Source organism: Pseudophryne corroboree, chromosome 4 (genome assembly GCF_028390025.1).
Source record: "Pseudophryne corroboree isolate aPseCor3 chromosome 4, aPseCor3.hap2, whole genome shotgun sequence".
Classification (NCBI taxonomy): Eukaryota; Metazoa; Chordata; class Amphibia; order Anura; family Myobatrachidae; genus Pseudophryne; species Pseudophryne corroboree.
The window spans coordinates 196,388,257-196,414,471 of NC_086447.1; the positions used below are offsets into that span (position 1 = coordinate 196,388,257).

The 26,215-nt window shown below is 48.0% G+C and overlaps 1 protein-coding gene and 1 non-coding gene across 4 annotated transcripts in view; both read right to left on the bottom strand.

Moving 5' to 3' along the window:
* The window catches only part of FAM168B (family with sequence similarity 168 member B), a 194,678-nt gene that overhangs the window by 39,240 nt on the left and 129,223 nt on the right, over positions 1-26,215 (bottom strand). The gene's annotated exons all lie outside the window — the stretch shown is intronic.
* On the bottom strand, positions 22,545-22,657 carry LOC134913519 (U5 spliceosomal RNA). Its single transcript, XR_010177265.1, has one exon. It is a non-coding gene; the product is annotated as a U5 spliceosomal RNA (small nuclear RNA).

Here is a 26,215-nt window from a genome sequence, read left to right on the forward strand (position 1 = left end):
TGCATGGGACCTGGCGAATGGAATTTCTTCGTAAGAAGCTACCATCTTTCCCAGGGCTCGCGTGCATTGATGCACCGACACCTGTATACGTATTAGGAGGTCTCTGTCTAGAGACAACAACTCCTTGGACTTCTCCTCCGGGAGAAACCCTTTTTATCCTGTTCTGTGTCCAGAACCATACCCAGGAACAGTAGACGCGTCATAGGAACCAGCTGCGACTTTGGAATATTCAAAATCCAGCCGTGCTGTTGTAGCACTTCCCGAGATAGTGCTACTCCGACGAACAACTGCTCCCTGGACCTCGCCTTTATAAGGAGATCGTCCAAGTACGGGATAATTATTTCGGCCATTACCTTGGTAAATACCTCGGTGCCGGGGACAGACCAACGGCAACGTCTGGAATTGGTAATGACCATCCTGTACCACAATATTGAGGTACTCCTGGTGAAGAGGGTAAATAGGGACATGCAGGTAATCATCCTTGATGTCCAGTGATACCATGAAATTCTCCAGGCTTGCAATAATCGCCCTGAGCGATTCCATTTTGAACTTGAACCTTCGTATATAAAAGTGTTCAAGGCTTTCAATTTTAGAAAGGGTCTCACCGAACCGTCTGGTTTCGGTACCACAACATTTTGGAATAGTAACCCCGGCCTTGTTGAAGGAGGGGTACCTTGATTTCACCTGCTGGAAGTACAGCTTGTGAATTGCCGCCAGTACTACCTTTCTCCGAGGGCAGCAGGCAAGGCTGATGTGAGGTAACGGCGAGGGGGAGTCGCCTCGAAATCCAGCCTGTATCCCTGTGATACTACTTGCCCACAGGTGGATTCCTAGGTTCTGCAAGCCCACTGGTCCCTGAAGTTCCGGAGACGCGCCCCTACCGCACCTGTCTCCACCTGTGGAGCCCCAGCGTCATGCGGTGGACTCAGAGGAAGCGGGGGAAGATTTTTGATCCTGGGAACTGGCTGCTGGTGCAGCTTTTTCCTTCTTCCCTTGTCTCTGTGCAGAAAGGAAGCACCTTTGACCCGCTTGCTTTTCTGAAGACGAAAGGACTGTACCTGAAAATACGGTGCTTTCTTAGGCTGTGAGGAAACCTGAGGTAAAAAATTTTCTTCCCAGCTGTTGCTGTGGATACGAGGTCCCAGAGACCATCCCCAAACAATTCCTCACCCTTATAAGGCAGAATCTCCATGTGCCTTTTACAGACAGCATCACCTGTCCACTGCCGGCTTTCTAATACCCTCCTGGCAGAATGGACATTGCATTAATTCTGGATGCCAGCCGGCCAATATCCCTCTGTGCATCCTTTATATATAAGACGATCTTTAATATGCTCAATGTTAGCAAAATATTATCCCTGTCTTAGAGTATTAATATGATCCGACAGGGTATCAGACCACGCTGCAGCAGCACTATTTATGCTGAGGCAATTGCAGGTCTCAGTATATAACCTGAGTGTGTATATACAGACTTCAGGATCGCCTCCTGCTTTTTATCAGCAGGTTCCTTCAAGGTGGCCGTATCCTAAGACGGCAGTGCCACCTTTTTTGACAAACGTGTGAGCGCCTTATCCACCCTAAGGGATATCTCCCAACGTGACCTATCCTCTGGCGGGAAAGGGTACGCCATCAGTAACTTTTTAGAAATTACCAGTTTCTTATCGGGGGAACCCACGCTTCTTTACACACTTCATTCATTCATTCATCTGATGGGGGAACAAAAGACTGGCTGCTTTTTCTCCCCAAAAATAAAACCCCTTTTATGTGGTACTTGGGTTCAGGTCAGAAAATGCTTAACACATTTTTCATTGCCGAGATCATGTAACGGATGTTCCTAGTGGATTGTGTATATGTCTCAACCTCGTCGACACTGGAGTCAGACTCCGTGTCGACATCTGTGTCTGCCATCTGAGGTAACGGGCGTTTTTTTGAGCCCTGATGGCCTCTGAGACGCCTGGGCAGGCGCGGGCTGAGAAGCCGGCTGTCCCACAGCTGTTACGTCATCCAGCCTTTTATGTAAGGAGTTGACACTGTCGGTTAATACCTTCCACCTATCCATCCACTCTGGTGTCGGCCCCACAGGGGGCGACATCCCATTTATCGGCCTCTGCTCCGCCTCCACGTAACCTTCCTCATCCAACATGTCGACACAGCCGTACCGACACACCGCACACACACAGAGGGAATGCTCTGACTGAGGACAGGACCCCACAAAGTCCTTTGGGGAGACAGAGAGAGTATGCCAGCACACACCAGAGCGCTATATAATGCAGGGATTAACACTATAACTGAGTGATTTTTCCCCCAATAGCTGCTTGTATACATATATTGCACCTAAATTTAGTGCCCCCCCTCTCTTTTTAACCCTTTGAGCCTGAAAACTACAGGGGAGAGCCTGGGGAGCTGTCTTCCAGCTGCACTGTGAAGAAAAAATGGCGTCAGTGTGCTGAGGGAGAAGCCCCGCCCCTTTTTCGGCTGACTTTCTCCCGCTTTTTCTGGAATACTGGCAGGGGTAATTTTACATCTATATAGCCTCTAGGACTATATATGATGTAGATTTGCCAGCCAAGGTGTCATATATTGCCCTCAGGGCGCCCCCCCCAGCGCCCTGCACCCATCAGTGACCGGAGTGTGAGGTGTACATGAGGAGCAATAGCGCACAGCTGCAGTGCTGTGCGCTACCTTGGTGAAGACCGAAGTCTTCTGCCGCCGATTTTCCGGACTCTTCATGCTTCTGGCTCTGTAAGGGGGGCGGCGGCGCGGCTCCGGGAACGAACACCAAGGTCGGGTCCTGCGGTCGATCCCACTGGAGCTAATGGTGTCCAGTAGCCTAAGAAGCCCAAACTACCACCTGTTAGGTAGGTTTGCTTCTTTTCCCCTTAGTCCCTCGCTGCAGAGAGTCTGTTGCCAGCAGATCTCACTGTAAAATAAAAAACCTAAATATACTTTCTTTCTAGGAGCTCAGGAGAGCCCCTAGTGTGCATCCAGCTCAGCCGGGCACAAGAATCTAACTGGGGTCTGGAGGAGGGTCTTAGTGGGAGGAGCCAGTGCACACCAGGTAGTCCTAAAGCTTTCTTTAGGACTTTTTCTTCAGTCTCCTGCGGAGCCGCTAATCCCCATGGTCCTTACGGAGTCCCAGCATCCACTTAAGACGTCAGAGAAAACAATATTCTTTCATTTTTCAAAAGGCTATCAGCCCCCCATCCGCAGCCCTTGGATGGGGGGGGGGGGGGTGGGGGGACAGCCTCGGGCATCACCCCTGGCCCTTGGGTGGCTGGGGGGGACCCATTGATTGAAGGGGTCCCCACTCCCCCAGGGTACCCCGGCCAGGGGTGACTAGTTGGATATTTAATGCCACGGCCGCAGGGCGCTGTATAAAAGTGACCCCCGGCTGTGGCATTATCTGTCCAGCTAGTGGAGCCCGGTACTGGTACAAAAAATACGGGGGACCCCTACTCTATTTGTCCCCCGTATTTTTTGCACCAGGACCAGGCGCAGAGCCCGGTGCTGGTTGTTAAAATATGGGGGATCCCCTGTCATTTTTCCCCCTGTATTTTGGCAACCAGGACCGGCTCGAAGAGCCCGAGGCTGGTTATGCTTAGGAGGGGGGCCCAACGCATTGTTTTTTCTGATTTTTACCATTCCATTTAAAAAAAATATATATATTTTTAAAAATATATAAATAATACTTGTGCCTCCAAAATAGACAAACCAAGTACCTAATCCCTTCTAATATAAATAGATATGCTATTACCAATAAAAAAAACATGTTTTTAAATTTTTTAATTAGATTCCGCCAGCAAAGTGTGGCGGATTGAAAATGACGAATTTACTGTCTAAAAGCACTGTTGTCGAATTTACAATCTTCAATTGAATATACTTTTGTTGAATTGCCGCATTTGTACCATTGCAGAAATGTCGAATTTGACAAATGTCGAATTTCAAAAAGTCAAATTTTGAAAGTCCTTTTTTTGACGAAATGTACTGAATTGCATTGTCGAATTTTTTTTTGGGACGAAAATGTCCCGTTTTTCGACATTTTCGGGAATTCGACCGCAATTGCATATACCCCTCAGTCTAGAAACTGTGCCTGAGGAAACAGACAACTTCGAGAGAAGGATTTTACACAGATAGTGGCGAGATTCACACCAGCTCACACAAACCAGGCAAACCAAGCTAACTAGCTTGAAAACTCAGCAACAGCTGAATAACATTACTGAACCAAGTAATAATGCAGTACTTAACTAAGAACAAAGCAGTACTGACCAAGTAACCACTGCAGGATAACGAAGCGCTGGGCGGGCGCCCAGCATCCTCTATGGACTACGAGAAAAGGATTTACCGGTAGGTAATTAAAATCCTATTTTCTCTTGCGTCCTAGAGGATGCTGGGGTCCACATTAGTACCATGGGGATGTACCAAAGCTCCCAGAACGGGAGGGAGAGAGCGGAGGCTCCTGCAGAACTGATTGACTGAACATCAGATCATCAGAGGCCAAAGTATCGAACTTGTAAAACTTTGCAAACGTGTTCGACCCAGACCAAATTGCTAATTGGCAAAGTTGCACTGCCGAGACACCCTGGGCAGCCACCCAGGAAGACTCCACCTTACTAATAGAGTGGGCCTTAACAGATTTTGGACACGGCAGTCCTGCTGTAGAATACACGTGCTGGATAGTGAACCTGATCCAGCGAGAGATCATCTGCTTAGAAGCAGGACACCCAATTTTCTTGGGATCATACAGGACAAACAGAGAGCGACTTTCTGTGACGAGAAGTTCTCTTCACATATATCTTCAGAGCCCTTACAACATCCAGGGACTGTAATGTAATTGAGGAGTCAGTAGCCACTGGCACCACAATAGGCTGGTTGATATGAAATGCCGACACAACCTTCGGAAGAAACTGCTGACGTGTCCGGAGCTCAGCACTATCTTCGTGGAAGATCAAGTAAGGGCTTTTACAGGATAAAGCCCCCAATTCGGACATGCGTCTAGCAGAAGCTAAGGCCAACAATGCACAGTAAAGACTGGATGTATATCACAGAGTACTTATACTAAATATCCCTGTAGCAATGCACTTGTTCTTAACGAACAATGGCTAATGACATGTAGAATACTTAAGTGTCCTCTAAATGCACAGCGCTGATGATGCAGGCGGCTTTACAGAGGAGACATTGCCCAGCAATCCCAGAATCAGCTCTGCATGTGTGTAATGGTGCCCAAACGCTGACAGGGAGTGAGGGAGACAGAGAGATGCAGCTCCAGGACGGGAACATTTGTAGTAAATGGCGCCTGGGGCTAGGGGAGGGGCTACAGGTCAGAGCCTTATCCCCTTGCTGGACTTCACCACCGTTTACTGCAGGGCCTATTAAAACGGATTTTTTATGGAATCCGACCTGTGCCCCTTGCCCTGGTGGTTTAGTGGGTTCCCTGTACGGCCACAGTGTCGACGCCAACACGAGCGGCCCGTCTCCTAGAGACGGCGCCATGTTTTCAGCGGGTCCTGCTTGGGGGACACTCTTACCTCCTCCCTATGATGCGGCCACACGATCCTGGAGAGCAGTGGCAAGTGTGTGTGTGCCCTGAAGAAAACCGGACCCCTCCGCTGTGGGTGGTCTTCAGTTTGCCAGCTGTCGGGATCCCGGCGTACAGTATACTGGCGCCGGAATCCCGACAGCCAGCATACCGACACTTTCGCCCTCTTGGGGGTCCACAGATCCCCTGGAGGAAGAATAGACAGCGCGCGCCACCGTGCCCGCAAGGGGCTCATTTGCGCTCGCCACGCTGTCTGTATACCGGCGGTTGGGATTACGGCACCGGTATGCTGGTCGCCGGCAGCCGAGCCGCCGGCATACCCTACTACACCCTTCTGCTGTAAGTACCCGGCAACCAAGACGTGGGAGTATACAGTGCCGCAGCACGATATGTTAGAATGACGTATAGCACTATTAAGTGCCTGTGCTGCGGCTCTTGAAGTCTATCTTCTGAAAATAAGATTTTACTTACCGATAAATCTATTTCTCGGAGTCCGTAGTTGATGCTGGGGTTCCTGAAAGGACCATGGGGAATAGCGGCTCCGCAGGAGACAGGGCACAAAAAGTAAAGCTTTTTCCGATCAGGTGGTGTGCACTGGCTCCTCCCCCCATGACCCTCCTCCAGACTCCAGTTAGGTACTGTGCCCGGACGAGCGTACACAATAAGGGAGGATTTTGAATCCCGGGTAAGACTCATACCAGCCACACCAATCACACCGTACAACTTGTGATCTAAACCCAGTTAACAGTATGATAACAGCGGAGCCTCTGAAAGATGGCTTCCTTCAACAATAACCCGAAGTAGTTAACAATAACTATGTACAATTTATGCAGATAATCCGCACTTGGGATGGGCGCCCAGCATCCACTACGGACTCCGAGAAATAGATTTATCGGTAAGTAAAATCTTATTTTCTCTATCGTCCTAGTGGATGCTGGGGTTCCTGAAAGGACCATGGGGATTATACCAAAGCTCCCAAACGGGCGGGAGAGTGCGGATGACTCTGCAGCACCGAATGAGAGAACTCCAGGTCCTCCTTAGCCAGAGTATCAAATTTGTAAAATTTTACAAACGTGTTCTCCCCTGACCACGTAGCTGCTCGGCAAAGTTGTAATGCCGAGACCCCTCGGGCAGCCGCCCAAGATGAGCCCACCTTCCTTGTGGAGTGGGCCTTTACAGATTTAGGCTGTGGCAGGCCTGCCACAGAATGTGCAAGTTGGATTGTGCTACAGATCCAACGAGCAATCGTCTGCTTAGACGCCGGAGCACCCATCTTGTTGGGTGCATACAATATAAACAACGAGTCAGATTTTCTGACTCCAGCTGTCCTTGCAATATATATTTTTAATGCTCTGACAACGTCCAGTAACTTGGAGTCCTCCAAGTCACTTGTAGCCGCAGGCACTACAATAGGCTGGTTCAGATGAAATGCTGACACCACCTTAGGGAGAAAATGCGGACGAGTCCGCAGTTCTGCCCTGTCCGAATGGAAAATCAGATATGGGCTTTTGTAAGATAAAGCTGCCAATTCTGACACTCTCCTGGCAGAAGCCAGGGCTAGAAGCATGGTCACTTTCCATGTGAGATATTTCAAATCCACCTTTTTTAGTGGTTCAAACCAATGAGATTTTAGGAAATCCAAAACCACATTGAGATCCCACGGTGCCACTGGAGGCACCACAGGAGGCTGTATATGCAGCACTCCCTTAACAAAGGTCTGGACTTCAGGGACTGAAGCCAATTCTTTTTGAAAGAAAATCGACAGGGCCGAAATTTGAACCTTAATAGATCCCAATTTGAGACCCATTGACAATCCTGATTGCAGGAAATGTAGGAATCGACCCAGTTGAAATTCCTCCGTCGGAGCACTCCGATCTTCGCACCACGCAACATATTTTCGCCAAATTCGGTGATAATGTTGCACGGTTACTTCCTTCCTTGCTTTAATCAAAGTAGGAATGACTTCTTCCGGCATGCCTTTTTCCTTTAGGATCCGGCGTTCAACCGCCATGCCGTCAAACGCAGCCGCGGTAAGTCTTGAAACAGACAGGGACCCTGCTGAAGCAAGTCCCTCCTTAGAGGTAGAGGCCACGGATCTTCCGTGATCATCTCTTGAAGTTCCGGGTACCAAGTCCTTCTTGGCCAATCCGGAACCACTAGTATCGTTCTTACGCCTCTTTGCCGTATAATTCTCAATACTTTTGGTATGAGAGGCAGAGGAGGAAACACATACACCGACTGGTACACCCAAGGCGTTACCAGCGCGTCCACAGCTATTGCCTGCGGATCTCTTGACCTGGCGCAATACCTGTCCAGTTTTTTGTTGAGGCGAGACGCCATCATGTCCACCATTGGTCTTTCCCAACGGGTTACCAGCATGTGGAAGACTTCTGGATGAAGTCCCCACTCTCCCGGGTGAAGATCGTGTCTGCTGAGGAAGTCTGCTTCCCAGTTGTCCACTCCCGGGATGAACACTGCTGACAGTGCTATCACATGATTCTCTGCCCAGCGAAGAATCCTTGCAGCTTCTGCCATTGCACTCCTGCTTCTTGTGCCGCCCTGTCTGTTCACATGGGCGACTGCCGTGATGTTGTCCGACTGGATCAACACCGGTTTTCCCTGAAGCAGAGGTTCTGCCTGGCTTAGAGCATTGTATATTGCTCTTAGTTCCAGAATGTTTATGTGAAGAGACGTTTCCAGGCTCGTCCATACTCCCTGGAAGTTTCTTCCTTGTGTGACTGCTCCCCAGCCTCTCAGGCTGGCGTCCGTGGTCACCAGGATCCAATCCTGTATGCCGAATCTGCGGCCCTCCAATAGATGAGCACTCTGCAACCACCACAGAAGAGACACCCTTGTCCTTGGAGACAGGGTTATCCGCAGGTGCATCTGAAGATGCGACCCTGACCATTTGTTCAACAGATCCCTTTGGAAAATTCTTGCGTGGAATCTGCCGAATGGAATTGCTTCGTAAGAAGCCACCATTTTTCCCAGGACTCTTGTGCATTGATGTACAGACACCTTTCCTGGTTTTAGGAGGTTCCTGACAAGCTCGGATAACTCCTTGGCTTTTTCCTCCGGGAGAAAAACCTTTTTCTGAACCGTGTCCAGAATCATCCCTAGGAACAGCAGACGAGTTGTCGGCATTAACTGGGATTTTGGAATATTCAGAATCCACCCGTGCTGTTTTAGCACTTCCTGAGACAGTGCTAATCCCATCTCTAGCTGTTCTCTGGACCTCGCCCTTATTAGGAGATCGTCCAAGTATGGGATAATTAATACGCCTTTTCTTCGAAGAAGAATCATCATCTCGGCCATTACCTTTGTAAAGATCCGAGGTGCCGTGGACAATCCGAACGGCAGCGTCTGAAACTGATAGTGACAGTTTTGTACAACGAACCTGAGGTACCCCTGGTGTGAGGGGTAAATTGGAACGTGGAGATACGCATCCTTGATGTCCAAGGATACCATAAAGTCCCCCTCTTCCAGGTTCGCTATCACTGCTCTGAGTGACTCCATTTTGAACTTGAACTTCTTTATGTACAGGTTCAAGGACTTCAGATTTAGAATAGGCCTTACCGAGCCATCCGGCTTCGGTACCACAAAAAGAGTGGAATAATACCCCTTCCCTTGTTGCAGAAGAGGTACCTTGACTATCACCTGCTGAGAGTACAGCTTGTGAATGGCTTCCAACACCGTCTCCCTTTCAGAGGGGGACGTTGGTAAAGCAGACTTCAGGAAACGGCGAGGTGGATCTGTCTCTAATTCCAACCTGTATCCCTGAGATATTATCTGCAGGATCCAGGGATCTACTTGCGAGTGAGCCCACTGCGCGCTGTAATTTTTGAGACGACCCCCCACGGTCCCCGAGTCCGCTTGAGAAGCCCCAGCGTCATGCTGAGGCTTTTGTAGAAGCCGGGGAGGGCTTCTGATCCTGGGAAGGAGCTGCGTGTTGCTGTCTCTTCCCTCGACCTTTGCCTCGTGGCAGATATGAATAGCCCTTTGCTCTCTTATTTTTAAAGGAACGAAAGGGCTGCGGTTGAAAAGTCGGTGCCTTTTTCTGTTGGGGAGTGACTTGAGGTAGAAAGGTGGATTTCCCGGCTGTAGCCGTGGCCACCAAATCTGATAGACCGACTCCAAATAACTCCTCCCCTTTATACGGCAAAACTTCCATATGCCGTTTTGAATCCGCATCGCCTGTCCACTGTCGCGTCCATAAAGCTCTTCTGGCCGAAATGGACATAGCACTTACCCGTGATGCCAGTGTGCATATATCCCTCTGTGCATCACGCATATAAAGAAATGCATCCTTTATTTGTTCTAACGACAGTAAAATATTGTCCCTGTCCAGGGTATCAATATTTTCAATCAGGGATTCTGACCAAACTACCCCCGCACTGCCCATCCAGGCAGTCGCTACAGCTGGTCGTAGTATAACACCTGCATGTGTGTATATACTTTTTTGGATATTTTCCATCCTCCTATCTGATGGATCTTTAAGTGCGGCCGTCTCAGGAGAGGGTAACGCCACTTGTTTAGATAAGCGTGTTAGCGCCTTGTCCACCCTAGGAGGTGTTTCCCAGCGCTCCCTAACCTCTGGCGGGAAAGGGTATAATGCCAATAATTTCTTTGAAATTATCAGCTTTTTATCAGGGGCAACCCACGCTTCATTACACACGTCATTTAGTTCTTCTGATTCAGGAAAAACTATAGGTAGTTTTTTCATACCCCACATAATACCCTGTTTAGTGGTACCTGTAGTATCAGCTAAATGTAACGCCTCCTTCATTGCCAAAATCATATAACGTGTGGCCCTACTGGAAAATACGGTTGATTCGTCACCGTCACCACTGGAGTCATCGCCTGTGTCTGGGTCTGTGTCGACCGACTGAGGCAAAGGGCGTTTCACAGCCCCTGACGGTGTTTGAGTCGCCTGGACAGGCACTAATTGATTGTCCGGCCGTCTCATGTCGTCAAACGACTGCTTTAGCGTGTTGACACTATCCCGTAGTTCCATAAATAAAGGCATCCATTCTGGTGTCGACTCCCTAGGGGGTGACATCCTCATATTTGGCAATTGCTCCGCCTCCACACCAATATCGTCCTCATACATGTCGACACACACGTACCGACACACAGCAGACACACAGGGAATGCTCCTAACGAAGACAGGACCCACTAGCCCTTTGGGGAGACAGAGGGAGAGTTTGCCAGCACACACCAAAAGCGCTATATATATATCAGGGATAGCCTTATAATAAGTGCTCCCTTATAGCTGCTTTGTTATATCAAAATATCGCCATAAATGTGCCCCCCCCTCTCTGTTTTACCCTGTTTCTGTAGTGCAGTGCAGGGGAGAGACTTGGGAGCCGTCCTGACCAGCGGAGCTGTGAGAGGAAATGGCGCCGTGTGCTGAGGAGATAGGCCCCGCCCCTTTTCCGGCGGGCTCGTCTCCCGCTATTTAGAAAAATTAGGCAGGGGTTAAATATCTCCATATAGCCTCTAGGGCTATATGTGAGGTATTTTTAGCCTTTATAGGTACTCATTTGCCTCCCAGGGCGCCCCCCTCCCAGCGCCCTGCACCCTCAGTGACTGCCGTGTGAAGTGTGCTGAGAGGAAAATGGCGCACAGCTGCAGTGCTGTGCGCTACCTTTAGAAGACTGCAGGAGTCTTCAGCCGCCGATTCTGGACCTCTTCTGATTTCAGCATCTGCAAGGGGGCCGGCGGCGTGGCTCCGGTGACCATCCAGGCTGTACCTGTGATCGTCCCTCTGGAGCTTGATGTCCAGTAGCCAAGAAACCAATCCATCCTGCACGCAGGTGAGTTGACTCCTTCTCCCCTCAGTCCCTCGCTGCAGTGATCCTGTTGCCAGCAGGAATCACTGTAAAATAAAAAACCTAGCTAAACTTTCTCTAAGCAGCTCTTTAGGAGAGCCACCTAGATTGCACCCTTCTCGGCCGGGCACAAAAATCTAACTGGAGTCTGGAGGAGGGTCATGGGGGGAGGAGCCAGTGCACACCACCTGATCGGAAAAAGCTTTACTTTTTGTGCCCTGTCTCCTGCGGAGCCGCTATTCCCCATGGTCCTTTCAGGAACCCCAGCATCCACTAGGACGATAGAGAAAAGCTCTTTTCACGGCTGCCTAGCGCAGTCCTCCCTGTTAGCTGCCTGCACTGCAGGCACCAACTTACAAACTGAGCTCCAGTGCCTGGAGGCGGGGATATAGAGGAGGCAGAGCTATGCATCCTGGGAACAGTCAAAACTTTTAGCCTGTTGGAGCCTCGCATTAACATCCAACTGTACACCCTGATGTAATTCCTTGTGGACTCACAGTGTACCCCGCTGCAGAAATATCTGCTGCATTTAAGGTCCGATCACGTAACTGCCTCCCCTTTACTCATGTGTTTGTTAAGAACACTGAAGAACAAATTGTTACAATCTCTGCCACCCGCTACCTTGTCTGTGCTTTCTGCACTACTGTACAAACCTACACTGCCAGGTATGAAGCACTGCGACCAGATTATGCTGTTCTGCCGCGCTCTTGCCAGAACAATTTTAACTAAGCTGGCTGTTCCCAAGGATGAAATTTGCAGTTGACTGATCTGCAGTGCATGTCGTGCAAGATGTATGCACACCTGGAGCTACCGGCCCAGTGTGATTACATCTGCACGAGGTGTGTGCGAACGGTTGCCCTGGAAGCCCAGGTAACTGATCTAGAGCAAACCGTTACGCGACTGAGGGAGATTCACAATCTCGAGCGAAGTTTAGACAGAACGGTGGAGGAGTTGCGGGAGGGGTCACTGGTAGAAGAGGATGATGATCAGGTAGCCAGCTGGGTCACAGTTAGAAGGAAGAAAAAGAGGGGGAGGCTCGACATCTCTGAACTATCAAACCCGAACAAATTTGCCCGATTGGACGAGGAATCGGAGGATGATAGTGAAGAAATGAAGGGTGCCGGAGGAGACTGCTCCCTCTAGCATCCAGAGGAGCGGTCCCTCTGGCGCGGTTGGGATAAAAGATAGTGAGGTACCTAGTCAGATGGTGGTGGTAGGGGATTCTATCATCAGGAAGGCAGATAGGGCAATCTGCTACCGGGACCGTGATCGCCGTACAGTCTGTTGTCTCCCGGGTGCTCGGGTACGGCACATCGCGGACCGGGTAGATAGATTGTTGGGAGGGGCTGGGAAAGACCCGGCGGTCTTGGTGCACGTTGGCACCAATGACAAAGTTAGCGGAAGGTGGGATGTCCTTAAGAAGGCGGACTTCTCAGTCAGGCGCCATCTCTTTAGTCGTGACGGATTGCACCTGACTGAGTAGGGGGCAGCGGTGCTGGGGGGGGGGGGGAAGGATGGTTAGAAGGTTGGAGGAGATTTTAAACTAGGAGCCTGGGGGGAGGGTTTAGCTAGAAACTACGGGTCATGCAGTGAGAATAGTGGGGATGGCGGTAGTAAACGAAATGGGGGAGAAGTTGGGGGGAGGGTAAGAGCAGGCGGTAAGGTAACTAACATGGGTACTAAAGGAGATTTTACCAAAGCACTAACCAATGACGATTACAGGTCATCATTGCTACATAAGGTGAAAGATGTCCCTAACGCAAGGGAAAAATAAGATTTTACTCACCGGTAAATCTATTTCTCGCAGTCCGTAGTGGATGCTGGGAACTCCGTAAGGACCATGGGGAATAGACGGGCTCCGCAGGAGACTGGGCACTCTAAAAGAAAGATTAGGTACTATCTGGTGTGCACTGGCTCCTCCCTCTATGCCCCTCCTCCAGACCTCAGTTAGGATACTGTGCCCAGAAGAGCTGACACAATAAGGAAGGATTTTGAATCCCGGGTAAGACTCATACCAGCCACACCAATCACACCGTATAACTCGTGATAATATACCCAGTTAACAGTATGAAATATAACTGAGCCTCTCAACAGATGGCTCAACAATAACCCTTTAGTTAGGCAATAACTATAAACAAGTATTGCAGACAATCCGTACTTGGGATGGGCGCCCAGCATCCACTACGGACTACGAGAAATAGATTTACCGGTGAGTAAAATCTTATTTTCTCTGACGTCCTAGTGGATGCTGGGAACTCCGTAAGGACCATGGGATTATACCTAAGCTCTCAAACGGGCGGGAGAGTGCGGATGACTCTGCAGCACCGAATGAGAGAACTCAAGGTCCTCCTCAGCCAGGGTATCAAATTTGTAGAATTTAGCAAACGTGTTTGCCTCTGACTAAGTTACAGCTCGGCAAAGTTGTAAAGCAGAGACCCCTCGGGCAGCCGCCCAAGATGAGCCCCTTTCCTTGTGGAATGGGCTTTTACTGATATAGGATGCGGCAATCCAGACGCAGAATGCTCCAGCTGAATTGTGCTACAAATCCAGCGGGCAATAGTCTGCTCAGAAGCAGGAGCACCTAGTTTGTTGGGTGCATACAGGATAAAAAGCGAGTCAGTTTTCCGGACTCCAGCCGTCCTGGAAACATAAATTTTCAAGGCCCTGACTACGTCCAGTAACTTGGAATCTTCCAAGCCCCTAGTAGCCGCAGGCACTACAATAGGTTGGTTCAAGTGAAAAGCTGATACCACCTTAGGCAGAAACTGGGGACGAGTCCTCAATTCTGCCCTATCCATATGGAAATTCAGATAAGGGCTTTTACATGACAAAGCCGCCAATTCTGACACACGCCTGGCCTAAGCCAAGGCCAATAACATGACCACTTTTCACGTGAGATATTTCAGATCCACAGTTTTAAGTGGCTCAAACCAATGTGATTTCAGGAAACTCAACACCACGTTGAGATCCCAAGGTGCCACAGGAGGCACAAAAAGGGGCTGAATATGTAGCACTCCCTTTACAAATGTCTGAACTTCAGGCAGTGAGGCCAGTTCTTTCTGGAAGAAAATCGACAGAGCCGAAATCTGGACCTTAATGGAACCCAATTTTAGGCCCATAGTCACTCCCGACTGTAGGAAGTGCAGAAAACGACCCAGCTGAAATTCCTCTGTAGGGCCTTCCTGGCCTCACACCACGCAACATATTTTCGCCAAATACGGTGATAATGGTTTGCGGTTACTTCTTTCCTGGCTTTTATCAGCGTAGGAATGACTTCCTCCGGAATGCCCTTTTCCTTTAGTATCCGGAATTCAACCGCCATGCCGTCAAACGCAGCTGCGGTAAGTCTTGGAACAGACAGGGCCCCTGCTGTAGCAGATCCTGTCTGAGCGGTAGAGGCCATGGGTCCTCTGATATCATTTCTTGAAGTTCTGGGTACCAAGCTCTTCTTGGCCAATCCGGAACCACGAGTATCGTTCTTACTCCTCGCCTTCTTATTATTCTCAGTACCTTTGGTATGAGAGGCAGAGGAGGGAACACATAAACCGACTGGTACACCCACGGTGTCACTAGAGCGTCCACAGCTATCGCCTGAGGGTCCCTTGACCTGGCTCAATATCTCTTTAGCTTTTTGTTGAGGCGGGACGCCATCATGTCCACCTGTGGCCTTTCCCAACGGTTTACCAACAGTTTGAAGACTTCTGGATGAAGTCCCCACTCTCCCGGGTGTAGGTCGTGTCTGCTGAGGAAGTCTGCTTCCCAGTTGTCCACTCCCGGAATGAACACTGCTGACAGTGCTAAGACGTGATTTTCCGCCCATCGGAGAATCCTTGTGGCTTCTGCCACGCCATCCTGCTTCTTGTGCCGCCCTGTCGGTTTACATGGGTGACTGCCGTGATGTTGTCTGATTGGATCAGTACCGGCTGGTTTTGAAGCAGGGGTCTTGCCTGACTTAGGGCATTGTAAATGGCCCTCAGTTCCAGAATATTTATGTGTAGGGACGACTCCTGACTTGACCAAAGTCCTTGGAATTTTCTTCCCTGTGTGACTGCCCCCCAGCCTCGAAGACTGACATCCGTGGTCACCAGGACCCAGTCCTGTATGCCGAATCTGCGGCCCTCTAGAAGATGAGCACTCTGCAGCCGCCACAGCAGAGACACCCTGGTCCTTGGAGACAGGGTCATCAGCCGATGCATCTGAAGATGCGATCCCGACCACTTGTCCAAGAGGTCCCACTGAAAAGTTCTTGCATAGAACCTGCCGAATGGAATTGCTTCGTAGGAAGCTACCATTTTTCCCAGGACTCGCGGGCAGTGATGCACCGACACCTGTTTTGGTTTCAGGAGGCCTCTGACTAGAGATGACAGCTCCTTGGCTTTCTCCTGCGGGAGAAACACATTTTTCTGTTCTGTGTCCAGAACCATCCCCAGGAACAGTAGATGCGTCGTAGGAACCAGCTGCGACTTTGGAATATTCAGAATCCAGCCGTGCTGTTGTAGCACTTCCCGAGATAGTGCTACTCTGACAAACAACTGCTCTCTGGACCTCGCCTTTTTAAGGAGATTGTCCAAGTACTGGATAATTCTTTCGGCCATTACCTTGGTAAATACCCTCGGTGCCGGGGACGGACCAACGGCAACGTCTGGAATTGGTAATGACAATCCTGTACCACAATTTTGAGGTACTCCTGGTGAGGAGGGTAAATAGGGACATGCAGGTAAGCATCCTTGATGTCCAGTGATACCCTGAAATTCTCCAGGCTTGCAATAATCGCCCTGAGCGATTCCATTTTGAACTTGAACCTTCGTATATAAGTGTTCAAGGATTTCAATTTTAGAATGGGTCTCACCGAACCGTCTGGTTTCGGTACCACAACATTTTGGAATAGTAACCCCGGCCTTGTTGAAGGAGGGGTACCTTGATTTCACCTGCTGGAAGTACAGCTTGTGAATTGCCGCCATTACTAACTCCCTATCTCCGAGGGCAGCAGGCAAGGCTGATGTGAGGTAACGGCGAGGGGGAGTCGCCTCGAACTCCAGCTTGTATCCCTGTGATACTACTTGCAGAACCCAGTGATTCACCTGTGGGCAAGCCCACTGGTTCCTGAAGTTCCCGAGACGCGTCCCCACCGCACCTGTCTGTGGAGCCCCAGCGTCATGCTGTGGACTCAGAGGAAGCGGGGGAAGATTTTTGATCCTGGGAACTGGCTGTCTGTGCAGCTTTTTCCTTCTTCCCTTGTGCAGAAAGGAAGCTCCTTTGGCCCCCTTGCTTTTCTGAAGCCGAAAGGACTGTACCTGATAATACAGTGCTTTCTTAGGGTGTGAGGAAACCGGAGGTAGAAATTTTTCTTCCCAGCTGTTGCTGTGGATACGAGGTCCCAGAGACCATCCCCAAACAATTCCTCACCCTTATAAGGCAGAATCTCCCTGTGCCTTTTAAAGTCAGCATCACCTGTCCACTGCCGGGTCTCTAATACCCCCCTGGCAGAATGGACCTTGCATTAATTCTGGACGCCAGCCGGCAAATATCCCTCTGTGCATCCCTCATATAAGAATACATCTTTAATATGCTCTATGTTAGCACAATATTCTCCCTGTCTAGGGTATTATTATCATCTGACAGGGTATCAGACCCTGCTGCAGCAGCACTATTCATGCAATTATACAGACTTCAGGATAGCCTCCTGCTTTTTATCAGCAGGCTCCTTCAAAGTGGCCGTATCCTAAGACGGCAGTGCCACCTTTTATAACAAACGTGTGAGCGCCTTATCCACCCTAGGGGATATCTCCCAACGTGACCTATCCTCTGGCGGGAAAGGGTACGCCAGCAGTAATTTTTCAGAAATTACCAGTTTCTTATCGGGGGAACCCACGCTTCTTCACACACTTCATTCACTCATCTGATGGGGGAACAAAACACCGGCTGCTTTTTCTCCCCAAACATAAAACCCCTTTTATGTGGTACTTGGGTTAATGTCAGAAATGTGTAACACATTTTTTATTGCCGAGATCATGCAACGGATGTTCCTAATGGATTGTGTATATGTCTCAACCTCGTCGACACTGGAGTCAGACTCCGTGTCGACATGTGTGTCTGCCATCTGAGGTAACGGGCGTTTTTTGAGCCCCTGATGGCCTTTGAGACGCCTGGGCAGGCGCGGGCTGAGAAGCCGGCTGTCCCACAGCTGTTACGTCATCCAGCCTTTTATGTAAGGAGTGGACACTGTCGGTTAATACCTTCCACCTATCCATCCACTCTGGTGTCGGCCCCACAGGGGGCGACATCACATTTATCGGCATCTGCTCCGCCTCCACATAAGCCTCCTCATCAAACATGTCGACACAGCCGTACCGACACACCGCACACACACAGGGAATGCTCTGACTGAGGACAGGACCCCACAAAAGCCCTTTGGGGAGACAGAGAGAGAGTATGCCAGCACACACCAGAGCGCTATATAATGTAGGGATTAACACTATCACTGAGTGAATTTTCCCCAATAGCTGCTTGTATAAACAATATTGCGCCTAAATTTAGTGCCCCCCCTTCTCTTTTTAACCCTTTGAGCCTGAAAACTACAGGGGAGAGCCTGGGGAGCTGTCTTCCAGCTGCACTGTGAAGAGAAAATGGTGCCAGTGTGCTGAGGGAGATAGCTCCGCCCCTTTTTCGCAGACTTTTCTCCCGCTTTTTTATGGATTCTGGCAGAGGTATTTATCACATATATAGCCTCTGGGGCTATATATTGTGATTATTTTGCCAGCCAAGGTCTTAATATTGCTGCTCAGGGCGCGGCGCCCCCCCGCCCCCAGCGCCCTGCACCCATCAATGACCGTAGTGTGAGGTGTACATGAGGAGCAATGGCGCACAGCTGCAGTGCTGTGCGCTACCTTGGTGAAGACTGAAGTCTTCTGCCGCCGATTTTCCGGAACACTTCTTGCTTCTGGCTCTGTAAGGGGGCCGGCGGCGCGGCTCCGGGACCGAACATCAATGGCCGGTTCCATGCGGTCGATCCCTCTGGAGCTAATGGTGTCCAGTAGCCTAAGAAGCCCAAGCTAGCTGCAAGCAGGTAGGGTCGCTTCTTCTCCCCTTAGTCCCTCGTTGCAGTGAGCCTGTTGCCAGCAGGTCTCACTGTAAAATAAAAAACCTAAAAATAGGATTTTGGTACTTACCAGGTAAATCCTTTTCTTTGAATCCATAGGGGGCACTGGAGTACTCTTGGGATATGGGCGGCGTAGCAGAACAAAGGCACTGAATATTTAAATTTAGAACTCTCCACCCCTCCATATCCCTAGAGTACCTCAGTGTACGAACCCAGTGTTTTTACTGAGCGAACTACTATAGAGAGGTTGACAATGGAGAATTCCTATAACATAACGGACAACAACAAAGTTGACCCATAACGTTAGTGTCAACTAAACAGTTGACAGCATAACCGATAGACCTTTATAGTTTGAACCAATCGGTGAAAATGTGTTACCATAAGCTCCTTTGAGCTTAATACAAACCAGGTAAAACGTGTTACCCTAAGCTCCTCTGAGCTTAAAACAACCCAGGTAAAACTGCTCTGGGTGGGCGTCCAGTGCCCCCTATGGATTCAAAGAAAAGGATTTACCTGGTAAGTACCAAAATCCTATTTTCTTTTTCATCCACTAGGGGTCACTGGAGTACTCTTGGGACGTACCAAAGCTTCCCTCGTGGGCGGGAGAGCTGTTTGACACTTGTAACAGTAGGCAGCCAAAGCTAGATGCTGATGCCGCAACCATTCATAACGTGTAAACGTGCACAAACGTGGTGCACTGAAGGCTATGTAGCCGCGTCGTAGACGCTCCACGACCCGCTGGGTCTGACATTCCCACAGAACCTGTGGGATGAGCTATTACTGACGTAGGCGATTGTAACTTAGCCTTAAAGTAAGCATGACTTGTAGTCATTATTGTAACTTAGCCTTAAAGTAAGCCTGACTTGTAGTCATTATTATTATCCCACTGGATAATATCTGCTGAGAAACTGGCTAACCCCAGTTGGCAGCATTATAGAGAACAAACAACGTATCCGTATCACGTACTGTAGACGTTCGGGACATATATAAACGCGTAATGCGTGTACCACATTCAGAATTCTAGAATGTGCTGTCAACACAGGAACCACTATTGGTTTATTGATGTGAAGAATAATAAAGCGGAATTCGTCCGAAGATCTGCTTTGTCATGAGAAAACTCAAATACGGTGGCTTGGAATACAAGGCACCCAAATATGAAAACAAAACCCGTGCCGAAGCTAAGGCTAGAAGAAAAATGTTTTCCCAAGTGAGAAACTTAATCCCCATTTATTGTAAGGGTTCAAAATATGAAAACTGTAAGAAATCTGAACCCAACCTCAAGTCACCTGGCGCTGTAGGTGGGATAAATGGAGGCTGCACTTTGATGACACCTTGTAGAAAGGTGTGTACAGACGCAATAGAGTCAAACGTCTTTGAAAATAAGTTGACCACACAGATACCTGCACCCTCAGTGCAGATAAACCCAGTTTTCCATCCCACCCCGTTTAACAGAATACGGGTAACTTGAAGGATAATGTCGGAAACTTCCGAGCTTTACCACCTATGTAAGCACACCAAATTTTGTAATAATAAGCTGCCTTAAGCGGCTTACTAGCTCGTAACATGGTTGGTATAATACTGTAATGCCCTATTTCTTTTCTTAAGAGGGCGGTCTGAACCCTCACCCAGTCAACCGCAGCTGCGGTACATAGGTAATAGGTACATAGGTAACTATGGGTAAAAGAACGTTCCCTGTTGTAACAGGCTGGACGTATTATGAGCGGGCCAAGATCGTGTGCAAGTATTCCTTGGAGATTCGAGAAGCAAGCTCTCCGAAACCCATGAGATATCACTAGTATGACTGTGACGAACTGTCTTATGATCCGTTTTGGCAACGGAGAGAGCAGCGGAAAATGGTGGAGCCAGATACACGATGCTGAATGACCACACGAATGTGAGAGACTCCACCGCCACTGCCCTTGTGATCTGTTGTTTTGTACACATACTGAGCTGTAATTGTGGCGAGATGCCATCATGTATACCTGAGGGTAACCCCCTTCTGTGGACTCACATATGAAACACCTCTGGATTTAATGTCCAGTTTTCAGGATCTAAATCCGGACGGGTGAGATCATCTGTCTAACAGATGTCCACTCACGGAATGAACCCCGTTGACATGATCACATAATGGTGTTCTGGGCAATTGAGGATTCGAGTTACCTGCCGCATTGCCATGCGGCTTCTTGGTTCTCCCTGGTTGTTGTGTATGCAACTCCCGTTGCGTTGTCTGACTGTTGGTCAGACTGAAAGCGAAGCATGTAGTGCATTGTAAAATGCACGGAGTTTCAGGACATTTATCGACAGCAATCTGTCGTGATCCGTCTCAGAACCTCTGTCGCTGAACTTTTTTAACTACAACTCCTGAACCTCTGAGACTCTCGTCCAGATTATATACACCCTCGCCCCTCTGTGGGAAACGCGAGTGAAGGCCGGCGAACTAAATCGCTTTGAAACACATCATTATTCTTAACAGGCGAATCCAGCAATGTACCGCTAGTGCGCGTGTTGGCGAATACAGCAATGTACCGCTAGTGTGCGTGTTTTGCACTAATTACTAGATGTACATTTGTTCTTGCTGGTGTAGTAGGTAAATGTCTTCGATTTACCGTATTTATAATCTTACCTAGGAATTGACGTCGTTTAGACGGAATTAGATGCGATTGTTTTTGAACTTGATCTGCCACCGCAGTATACATTAGTAGCGCAAGTTAGAGGAACTTTGTTGAGACAGAGTTCTTATGAGCAGATCGTCTAAGATAGAGGAACTCTGTTGAGACAGAGTTCTGAGATGAGCTATCATCACCAACATCACTTTGTTAAATACCAGAGGCGACAAGAAACGGTAGACCTGAAATGGTTAATGGTTGTGGCGTTTTGCAAACGCTAGAACCTGTGATGAACAAACCGGAATGGGTAAATACGCATTGTGAAGATCAAATGCAATTATGCAATTTTGTGGCTCTAATAAGCAAAATACTAACCGCAGAAATTCCTTTTTCAAACTGCAGTAAGTGACTTGCTGATTGAGATTGCGACGGAGCTGTCTGGTTTTGCTCAAACAGAGGGGAATAAGTAACCCTGACTCTGTTGGTGTACTACTGCCTGGATTATAAAGACAGCTGAAAACCAGCAGAGACTAAATGGCAACCTGCCAAACCGTTCGACAGAGGCAGTCTTGTCCTTTAATCTGTAAATAGCTGAGACATCCATGAGTTGAAGTCTGGAACCCCCGCAAATGTAACATGTAAAGACGCGCTTCCACAATTGGAAAAGAGGTCATCAAACCACTGGCTTGCTGACTGTAGCGTCCTGTCGTTACAAGGCGTGACTGTCTTGTACCACCGCCTGGAAAAAACTGAAGTCTAAAGGGACTAAACGCCGGCACAAGTATTTCCGTTTTGATACTGAATGCGGTAATGGCTGAATATCAAATTTAGGACCAAACAAGCTCTGGCCTTGTCGTGCTGAAACTAGCGACGATGAAAAGTGAGAATCGAAGTAACCGGCGTTAGTAGAAGCTTTACAGATATACTCTGCAGCTTCTTTTAACAGTTATCTCATTGTTTGCATACATAGAGTCTAGTGACCCAAATGTATCTTGGGTCTTTATAATGTTTGACACAGACGCATTTACCAATGGCGGATCGCGTCATTTTGGAAACGATTAAATAGTGGTCAAAGTCTACTCAGTCTTTGTAAAAATGGAGACATTGACTCACTGGGATTTAGCAATGTACGTCAACAACCCCACACTATCTGAGTGCTGGTCTAATGTACCCTTCTCACTCGTAGTTATCGGTGTGAGATCTGACATAGAATCGTGCATTAAATTATAAGACCAGTTAAATAAACACCCTGGTACCCAAAGGGAAATTGGCCCTTTGGAAAGACTGTCTTTTGTTAGAGCAGGCGGAGTACGGAGTACTTCCGAGACTCCGATGTTACCGCTCTTTTAATTTGAATTGCCCATGCTTATAGGATTTTTAAAATTATTTTTAGTCTGCGCTAGAGCCTTACTCGCTATGCAGACAGACACCACAATAGGCAACGGACAGACACTTGCACGACTTATTGAAGTTATTATGTGTCATATATATATTTTATTGTATATGAAACTCATGGTTGTTCCTCTCTACGGAAATCTTTAGTAAAAGGCGAAAGACTTATTCGCTCTGAAGAGAAACAAGAGTATTCTTATGTGAAAAGCAGTTCACATGGGCATGTGAAACCCGAACCAAATTCCCACTAACACCCCTGCGCCTCTGGTGGCTTAGAGATGTAGGGCAGGAATGTTCCAGAATTACACACTGGAAAACAACAGGAAGCATGGTTAAAATGGCCCCTTTGCCATGCTGACCCTGATAATCACAGAACAAATTACAATTGTTTCCGTGTTAATATATTATACAGTATAATCACAGGCCGGGTACAACACATGCTCTATGAATAAATATATCTAAGCTCATAGCCTATGATAATTACATACATTAATATATTTATACAGCATTAATATAGGCTCAATAGCCTATTATACAGTGATACCACCGACCTTAATATAGGCTCCCTAGCCTATTTACAGTGTTAATAACAGCCATTAATATATAGGCGCCATAGCCTATTCACAGACAGTAATATAGATTCAATAGCCTATTACTGCCAGGACAGGTACAATACCTTATAAATACCTGTGATATAGAGATATATATATATATATATATATATATATATATATATATATATATATAGATATATATATATATATATATATATATATATATACCCTGCTGTTGATATATTTGATCCGCCAGCTTCCACCGTGCCTCTTCCCCTTGTCTGCGGGAAGCCTGCACTGGCATGTCACCGTCTCTGTACGGAGACTGAGGGAGCTGCGGCTGTATGGCGCTGGGCGGCCGGACGTAGCTGGGCGGCCGGACGTAGCTGGGCGGCCAAACTCTCTGCGGGAGGCCTGCACTAGCACTTGTGGATGGAAGGTGCCGGAGCGGCGGTCATACTAAGACTGAGTATGGCTTCCCCCCTGCTGTGCGGCCGGACGGGGCTGGGCGGCCGAACGGAGCGCTGGGACGGGCGGCTTGATGTCACAGTCTGTTATCTGTGTTAGACGTAGCGGCTGGGCTTGGCGGCGTATGAGCGGCGAGGCAGCATATTAACCCCAACATAGCGGGGCGGCAGCCTGCGCTGACCGCCCCGTTCCCCAGCCTACCTTGCTTGCTCCTGATCATGGCTGCGACGGGGCTTCTTATGTGTAAGCTCCGTCCAGCTTCAGTGATGTGACTCATGGCTGTGACGGGGCTTCTTCTGTGTAAGCTCCGTCCAGCTCTGTAGTCCTGGCTGCGACGGGGCTTCTATGTGTAAGCTCCGTCCAGCTCTGTAGTCCTGGCTGCGACGGGGCTTCTATGTGTAAGCTCCGTCCAGCTTTCAGTCAGCTTCCAGTGATCTATGGCTGCGACGGGGCTTCTTCTGTGCAAGCTCCGTCCAGCTCTCTAGTCCTGGCTGCTCTTTTCAGGAGCAGTGGGCTGTCTGTGGCTGTGAGGGTGCTCTTTGTGAGGACCGACACGCCATGCGCTGCCCGTGCAGCGGCACTATCCCGGACCCATGTCTTTCTTGAAACTGGGAAGGGATGTGCTCTTAAAAAAAAAAAAATTAAAAATAAAAATGAAAAATTAATAAAATCTTCCAACAAGTGTGGGAATCCCACAAGCCGATGTTAGTGCTTTGAGCACAGAAAAAACACTGGGTTCGTACACTGAGGTACTCTAGGGATATGGAGGGGTGGAGAGTTCTAAATTTAAATATTCAGTGCCTTTGTTCTGCTACGCCGCCCATATCCCAAGAGTACTCCAGTGACCCCTAGTGGATGAAAAAGAAATATACTTTCTTTCTAGGAGCTCAGGAGAGCCCCTAGTGTGCATCCAGCTCGGCCGGGCACAGAAATCAAACTGAGGTCTGGAGGAGGGGCATAGAGGGAGGAGCCAGTGCACACCAGATAGTACCTAATCTTTCTTTTAGAGTGCCCAGTCTCCTGCGGAGCCAGTCTATTCCCCATGGTCCTTACGGAGTTCCCAGCATCCACTAGGACGTCAGAGAAATACTTATCTTAGTTGTATGTATGTAAACGCCAGAAGCATTACTGGTAAAAAGGGTGAACTAGAAATACTTGCAGCAAGCAAACAGTATGATATTATAGGCATTACTGAAACTTGGTGGGACGAATCTCATGATTGGACAGTCAATCTAGAGGGCTATACACTATTTAGGAGAGACAGACTAAATAAAAAAGGGTGTAGGGGTGCGTCTTTACGTAATATACGGGAAGATATTCAGGAGGGGACAGTAGACACTGTCGAGACATTATGGGTAGAAATTGCATGCGGGGAAAAAGGAATAAAAAAAGTTTGTATTGGGTGTATGCTATAGGCCGCCTGGTATCAACGCATCTGATGAGGAATTGTTACTAAAGCAAATTGAAAGAGCAGCAGGAGTAGGAAACAGTAGTGATGGGAGATTTTAACTATCCAGAGATAAACTGGAAAAACGATTCATGTGATACTGCTAGGGGCAATATGTTTTTAAACACACTTAATGATAACTACTTAGTTCAACTAATTGAGGAACCAACTAGGTACAATGCAATCTTAGACCTGGTATTAACAAACAATGGGGATTTGGTATCAGGTATTATAGTAGGGGAACCCATAGGAAACAGCGACCACAATATGGTCACATTCAATATCAGTTTCCATAAACAGCCCTATACTGGCTCAACTAGGACTCTAAACTTTAGCAAAGCAAATTTTGATAAGATGAATGTATTTTTCAGGGATATTGAATGGGAAGGTTTGTTTTTAGGAAAAAATACTATGGAGAAATGGGAGGTACTAAAATTCCTGCTAGCTAAAAATACACTCAAATTTATTCCTACGAGCAGCAAAAAAAGGAATAAAAATCAAAAACCGATGTGGCTTAACAAAAAGATTAAGGAACTTATGGGCAAGAAAAGGCGAGCATTTAAAAAATACAAAACGGACGGGGAAGCAGAGTCATTTCAGCACTATAAGGAATGTAACAAAATATGCAAAAAGGAAATAAGAGCGGCTAAAGTAGAAACGGAAAAACTAGTAGCAAAGGAAAGCAAAGCGAATCCCAAAAAATTCTTTAAATCCATTAATAGCAAGAGATTAAAGAAGGAGAGTATAGGCCCTTTAAAAGACAAGTTGGGAGTCTTAAGCAAAAATGATAATGACATAGCGGACACACTAAATGAGTTTTTTTCAACAGTATTTACTAGAAAGGACCCAATTCAGGGACTAACATATAATCTCAATAATGAGAATATCCCACTGATAGGTACTTATTTAAGCGAGGAAGTAGTCTGTGACCGATTAAAACATTTAAAGATGAATAAGTCACCTGGTCCCAATGGTATTCACCCAAGGGTTCTAATGGAGCTTCATTCTGAACTTGCAAAGCCGCTATTTTTGATCTTTAAGGATTCAGTAATATCAGATATGGTTCCCAAAGGCTGGCGTATAGCGGTAGTGGTGCCTATATTCAAAAAGGGAAGTAAAGCTGAACCAGGTAATTATAGACCAGTTAGTCTTACATCTATAGTGGGGAAAGTATTGGAAGGTATTCTAAAGAGATAGTATTCAGAAGTTCCTTGAAGTCAATAAGGTCATTAAAAAGAATCAACATGGGTTTATGAAGGACAGATCCTGTCAAACCAACTTAC